We start from the raw sequence: 7,544 nt of genomic DNA, 5'->3' as shown, positions 1-7,544 counted from the left end.
TAACAAGCTTTTCTTTTCCACAGCTGAAGCAAGTTATTTTATTAAAATGCACTAGTCATTAGGCTTCTTTAGTAGTTAAAATATCTCCAACACTTCAAACTGAGGTTCCTAAAAGTAGCCAAAAAAACCCCCCAACCAAACCAGTAAGAAATTTTGGCCATAATTCATAACCACTGACTTCCAATAAGGATAATTTGCTTTTTACATTTTTTTAAGATTATTTAAAATTTAAGAAACACTAAGACTATTTTTTCTGATAACACATTTGAAAAGTATATGCAAAAAAGATTAAATCTTAATTGAAATTTAGTTAAATCTTTGTATAAAACTTGACACTTTAGGCCCAACAGACTTTAGGGGTGTGTACCAAGGTTTTTTAACAAGAATGCTAATTAACTGCTAAGTGCTGTGGTTGTTTTGAACTGTGACCATTAGTCTGTTGGAAGGATTCGCTCATGTTGAGTGGTCCTTGAAACAGCCTTCAGACTCAATAGCCAAATGTTAACTGGTTTTTGTGACACTCTTGGGGATGAAAACCCATCTCACCCTGAAATAGGAGATGGGATGTCAATACACCGACTGTGCACAAACACAGGTTTTTGAATAGCAGTGTTTGCTTGAGAAAAAACACAGTATTTGGGAGTTCTGTATCTTGGGAGAAAAAATTCACCTCCTTAAGATCTAGTGTGTAAACTGTGGAGGAGACTGACCTGGGTGATTGCAGTGACCTCCTTGCTGTTAAAGTCTATAGATCTAACTGATCATCCATTCCCTAGGCCTTTGCTTCTCATACCAACTGTTTTAACTGTCTTCCTCTCTTTTACAATTCTTCCTAAATTCATTTTGCCATACCTCTATGGCCTGTCTTATTTCCTTATTTCTGTTACTCTGCAGTTTGTCTACCATTATTACATGATCCCAGGAATTTGTATGTTTGTGCTGGTGGGGTTTTTGTTGTTTTTTATGTTTTGTTTTATTTTGTTTTTCTTTTATCTAACACATTGCTATTCACAGGCTTCTCAAGTAGGGGTCAGAAAATCTACTTATCCGTGAATCAATCTGTTCAAGCAACATTTTGTTGGCTTACATATTTACGTACTCAGAGACAGCTGATATTGCAACAAGACAAATAAATAAATTAGCAGAAAATCAGCATCTACCATCAAATCGCATATAAATCTTCGAAATAATGAGTATCCCCAAAGAAGTCTGTTCAAGGCAGCCAGTTTCAGTAATATCTGTGGTCATTTTAATCACATTGCAATTGTTCGGCACTGCTGATGAAGGTTATTCATTGGATGAATATAAAGTCTCTAGACAGAATTGTCAGGTATTCACAACACAGAAGAATGGCCAAAGAAACCCCTTTCATCAGTTTGTTAGTATAACTTGAAGGCCTTTTATCTCCATCAGGAAACAGTAGGGAAAAAAGAGAGAACATTAGAGAGGGCTGTTGCACAAAGAAATAAAACAGCAGCATTTCAGAAACCTTTCCTTTCCTGTTGGCAAAATAACAATAATAAACATAATGCAGAAGAAAAGGAGGGGAATGAGTATGTAGGAAAGAACCACGACAGTTATAAAAGGAAATACGATTATGCTCAGTGATTTGATGAACATGTTCCATAATGCTGATCTTCAGGATGGCACGGCAGGGCTTCTGTGCTGCAGACAGTCCGATTAAAAATGTCAGTGTAACAGTTACCCTGAAGCCACCCCAGTCTTCAACCTAATTAATTTTGCATGGCTTGGCATACCATGCTTCAGGTTCATTCATTACTTTTAAGAATAAAGCCTGTGCTGTTCGTGCTGCGGAGAAAGCGTGAGAGGGAAAGGCTAAAGAAGATGCTGTCATTTGAGGAACTTCCCCTGGGCAGCCAATGTTCAAAAGCAGAATGGGGTCACCTGGAAGATGTTTATTGACCTTGTATTTTCTGTGGCTTGTTCTTTCTGTATGCTGTACTACCCTGGGCAGTGGGTCTGATTTCAAAGCATGTACCCACCAGTGAGGAAAGAGTGGCTCCCATGTTATGGAGGAACTGGGGCTTATCGTTATATACTAACACACCATCAAACTGCTAGGTATTTTCCCTTTATGTATTCAAAATGCAAAGCTTTGGGCTTCATCTCCTGAAAGAACATCCTTTTTGCTCCCTTCATTCACATGAAGAATTCATACCATAAAAATGGGACAATTTGGGGCTGGATTTAATAATTTATCACTGGTTTTCAGATCCTGTAGATTATTAATAAAAATGGAACTTAATGAACAATTAAGAACCGAGATCCCTAGCAGACTCTACAGTTAGGCTTCAGAGTAGTAAATGAGACATTTTTTTTAACACAGGATTCTGTGAAATTTAATCTCAGCAGAGAACAGCAAAGGAATTAACTCCCATGTTCCATGTGTTTGTGGATATTTTTGTTTTCCTTACTTTAAAAATAGTAATTTACAAAGCACAGTAGGGACATTATTTTGGTTCCTCAGTCCACACACTCATTTTGAAATAGGAGAATCTATAGAATCGGGATTCTTTAGTAGTAGCGTTACAATCCCATCAAATTTAGAGATATTTTGAACTCTTAAAGACAATAATAAATAAGGAACTACAGAAAATTCTGTTCACTCAGGACTGCAGCTTGAAGGTCTACACATAGAGTTTTTTCAGGATAGGAAATAAGACAGAGAACAGTGTTTCCATATCATAGTAATCAACTATGCAGTTCTGGGTGTACTTCTTTGCTATATAGGATTTCAAAATGAATTTCAGATCAGGACTGGTCTCGATGATTTACATTTTTTTTCCCCAGAAAAATAAAAGCAGAAGCAAAACCACCAAAATAAAACCATTTGGAGGAAGACCAGAAAGTCTCTCTCAGTCTGTAAATACCTCTACTCTGAATTCTCTCACAGCCTTAATCTTCCTGCACATGGTAAGCAGATTATTTAATTTTATGTTCTTTCCATAGCAGTGCATCAATAGCTGCATTTACCATGATGCTGAATACATACATGAAAGAAACTTTTTCAAACAAAATTAAAAATTATCTCAAAACTAAAATATTTAAGTATGACTCTTTGGTATTGTGTTGGTACCTCTGATAAAGATAAGATGTTGTCCAAAATTTTTGATTTATTGTTGATTCTGTGCCTTGCTGGAATCACAATTGCGATTCAGTACAGTGGATTTAAGACTTTTTGTATTTAAATACATTAAAATTTAATTAGAAATTGGATCATTACATTATAGATACTAGTGTTCTTGAAACATAATGGTATTCTATACCATCCATTTCCAGAATCTGAATTCTTCTACAACTCAGGAAACAAATGGGATCATGCAAAACTCTACTGATAGATAACTTTTTTTATGTGTATTCAATGGCATTAAAATATTGGAGGGTTTGTATCCAGTGATCAATCCTCTGGTAAGATACTTAAGCCTATGGGGAATTTGATCATAAATATTGATAATGACCTGGAATTTCTGCATGTTATTTTGAAATAAGGGCCTCTACTGCTCCTTACCACTGTTGTGTTCCAATATTTCAAATAGTTGTTGTGGTACACATGAGATATACATCATATGCATAGAAGAAATGTCTTTTATTTAATTGTTTTTATTTCTTGCACCTTGAGTGGGGACTCAGCTGCCTGGCATGGATTGTTCAAACAGCAATTAATTAATTATTAAACAAGATTAATGCAGTCTTGCTGACTTAATTAGCCTTACCCTGCCACTTTTGTCAGTAGCGGATAACGATTAGGATACAAGAAACAGTGGAAAACCCTCAGCCCTTTAATGGTGGTCCGGGGAAGCAGCTCTGTCCTTACCTCTTTGCCCTGGGCAAAGGCTTACTGAAATAGGTTATCTCATCTTTTCCTAAGCAGTTGTACCTGATTTTTCTCAAATTACTCCATTATGCATCTCTGTTCAGCTCTCCTGTTTGTAAGTCCTGCTCTTGTATATTCTCCTTCTTTCATCCTTTATCACAGCTTGTTTTACATGACTTCTACATGCTGCTCCTATGGACTAGGGAGCCCATTTGAGATCTATATGTGAGGCTGTAGGGAGCAAAAGGTAGGAAGCATATCTGCAGTCCTTTACAGAAAAAGTTTTCTTTGTGTAACCCAGTTAGGAGTACGTATGACATGAGGCTTTGTCTTAACAGAGATCTGCAGTCAAGATGAAAACTTGAGTCCAGTGTGTAAAGCAAAGTCAGGATAATAATTCTTGGATTTGTGTGGGTCCTGAACTGCCCTGAAAAACAAGGTGAGAAAGGGATACTGAATTCAGAGTGCCCAGTTCTTTCTGTCACCTGTCATGTGAGTTAACCTCCTATGAAGGTAAATGAGGAGCATACCAACTGGACTAAATTGCTTAGATAAGAAGTCTTCAAGATCATCAACTGAAAGCAGAAAGTAAGAAAAAGACGACAGCAGACCTTTAACTGTTATTGGCAAGACATTCACTAGGCCAAGAGTACCAAAGTTGGTAACACGCCAGTTCTGTGAATGCCAGTTTGTTTTATGTGAGAGCATGGCCAGCATATTGTATTGTACCCTTGATGGTCTTCCCTGTTTCTCATTTGGAAGAATTTTGATCATTATTGTCATTACTGCGATTTCTTGTTTTTTCATGACTCATTTGCTATAGGTAGATAATGATCTTCAGTGGGTGAAGCCCTAAATGTACTAGAATATAGTGAAATTATGAGATAGACTGATTGATTCTTTGAACTAAAACTCTATCAGAATATGTTTGAAACACTGAGAAAAAAATATAATTTTAAACACTTCTGGCAGTAATAATTACCTTAGTACTCCATGGGGTACATGAAATTTTTGATGGTAGTTATTTACCATGTGTTTGAAATAAAGAGTAGAAATCAGTATCACATAATAAAGTAACAGTACAACAGAAAGTAATAAGGATATACTAGCGGAACTCACAGAGGCAGATGAAATCTGGCACACTGACCAGCAGGGGGAAACACCTACAGTAATACACTACCATAATATGCATGCATGGTTGCAAGTTCTTGAACTAAATCTACACCTCGAAAAAGATTTGGCAGTGAGTAACTTTTGTCCCTGTGATTTACCAGAAAAGATATTTGGCAGTAAGTAACTTTTGTCCCTCTGATTTACCAGAAAAGGTATCTGAGACAGCTAAGCCAGACCTCTTTTAGTTATGCATATACCTTCCCAGTCTGAGCTACTACCTATGTGAAATTCTGTCTTCCAGTCATGATTTTGTACCTTGGATTACTTTGTTGCATGTCAGTAAGGAGGAATCACGTTTTATTTGGCCTCAAAGGATAGCCTGCCTCCTTCTGAAAGCTAGTCCAGTGAGCTTCTTTCACCTAAATCAAGACATCTGACTTTTTAACACCATTTGGATTGATCAACTTGGTTTCCTCTACAGTCAGAGAAGTCTTTGCAGACAAAAGATGACGTTCTTCTGGGTATTTGAATCTGGAGCAGGCAGTCTACTGCTGCTAAAATTTGGTTCACCTGATATGGTATAAATATCTATGTTAGGATAACAGATCTCATTTCACATATTTTAAATTATGCTCTTTATTGACTACAAGGTAAGTGTAACTGATTATTTTTCAAGGACATGTATTGTGCCCTAAATACATCCTGTGCTGAACCCAGTTAAAAGCTCGGTTTTTTTGAAGACTTTATTCTCAAAGCACAGTGTTGTTCTGGAAGAGTTCACCAAATATTTTCCTGTGGATATCATGGGGACTGGAAAGGCAAAAATGAGATGGGGAAGAGTGGTTTACTTAGGGTTAATGAGCTGGCATGCACTCAGCCCACAAAACGTACTTGTAAAGCAGGTTAGACTTTGAGGGAAAAGTAATAAAGGGAAATCACAGACCAACTGAGGTCAGACTAAAGGAAAAGAACAGACCTTTGGTCTCCGGTGAGGTCTTCCCTGAAAGCATGAACTAATTAGACTGTTCCTACCAGCTGGTTCACCCCGTTGCCTGAGGATCTGATTTTGAGGCGGCATTCTGAGATTCCTGGTCCTGACAACAGTTACTGAACTCCTATCCCTGCAAAAAGATAACTCCATTCTATCTGTCAGTTTACATCTGTCTGGTGGGCTTCTAAACCTCCAGAAGGTTCCTTGGCTATGTGAAGGTAACTGTGCTAGTGGCACTGTAGAAGGGAGACATGCCTCACTGGTAGCCTGCCCCTAGAGAAGAAAAGGCTCTTTATTACTCAATCTCCCTAAATTTTAATCATGCTAATATATTTCTTTTCCAACTAAGAAAAGAGTGTTCCTTTCATTCAGAAGGTCATGTCTTTATTCAGCTTTTAGGATGTACTACATATAACAGCTTTACTGACACATTTTTGGTTATCAGCACCAGTTTCAGACCTCCAAACCTGTGGCCAAAACCATGTCAGGCTCTTACAAAAACCAAACCAAACCAGAACAAACAAAATCACTTTCCATACATTTATTTTCTTTGATAACACGCCATGCTCTCCTGGCGTATTTCCTTTTATATGCTTCAGTTCAATTTCACGGAAAAAATTCTAAGCTTTTTTTTTTTTTTTTTTTGTAATTTTCCTTTCTCAGTCATTATCCATTGCAAATAATTCTTCTCTTTCCTTAAATTGAACCTGTAATTCATAACCTTTTCCCTGAAATGTTCTCTAGTTACTCAGTGCTCTAGGGAGCAATGGTATTGTTTCCAAGCCAAACATTTACCAGTAAATTAGATTATTACAAAACTCTATCCTTAAATACACACAAAAAGGAAGAGCAGCACAGTAGAAATTAGTAGAAAGTAACTTGCAAAAAGGAAATAAACAATAATATGTATGGTATGGAAAAAAAAAAATTACCAGAGAGGCCAAAAGACTGATTATAATTCAAAATGTCTAACAAATTACTTGCATGTAAAGTACTACTTCAGAGTAGGACATTGTAGTCTAGTAATGACAACAGTGAAGCAGGCTACTGTGAAAATGACATGTCTTTACTATTATTTAATTCTCTGCTCGTACACATAATTGTTCATTATTTAAGTGCCAAAAACCTTTGAAAAAACATGTTAGTATGGCTACTTACTAAGGCTTTATGTCTTCCCTAAAATCCAAAAGACCTTTCTCATGGAATTAACTGGTGGTGAAAGAACCTAGCTAAGGAAATAAAATTAACAGATCATTCATGTTGATATGCTTGGTTACAGTGATCCAGTCCACTATAAAATACTGAGTCTATGAAACCAACTTCAATTTCAACAAGAAGACTGACCCAGCGCAAACCCCCATCATCTACCACCATTTTTGAAAGAAATAATGTGATGGTGCTGCAGCGACATGTTGTGCAGGTTATGTGGCCTAAAGAAACACACTTTACATGTGAAATTTCAATTTTAGTCTAATTGAAATACTTTTGTATATAATAAATGTATAATAAACAGTTATTAGTTCAGTGACAATGGCATTAAAAATTGTAGTCTAAATTATCTGTTGAATACAGAAAAGTCTACAAACATTATACAATATATATCAA

The 7,544-nt window shown here is 36.6% G+C and overlaps 1 long non-coding RNA gene across 1 annotated transcript; it reads left to right on the top strand.

Moving 5' to 3' along the window:
* Positions 1-2,824: 2,824 nt before the first annotated feature.
* LOC136012670 (uncharacterized) lies at positions 2,825-7,259 on the top strand. The gene is made up of 3 exons (XR_010611889.1): positions 2,825-2,934; positions 4,174-4,274; positions 7,219-7,259. It is a non-coding gene; the product is annotated as an uncharacterized LOC136012670 (long non-coding RNA).
* Positions 7,260-7,544: the final 285 nt, after the last annotated feature.

This window comes from Lathamus discolor, chromosome 4, assembly GCF_037157495.1.
Source record: "Lathamus discolor isolate bLatDis1 chromosome 4, bLatDis1.hap1, whole genome shotgun sequence".
Lineage (NCBI taxonomy): Eukaryota > Metazoa > Chordata > Aves > Psittaciformes > Psittacidae > Lathamus > Lathamus discolor.
This window is presented reverse-complemented; position numbering and strand designations above follow the sequence as displayed.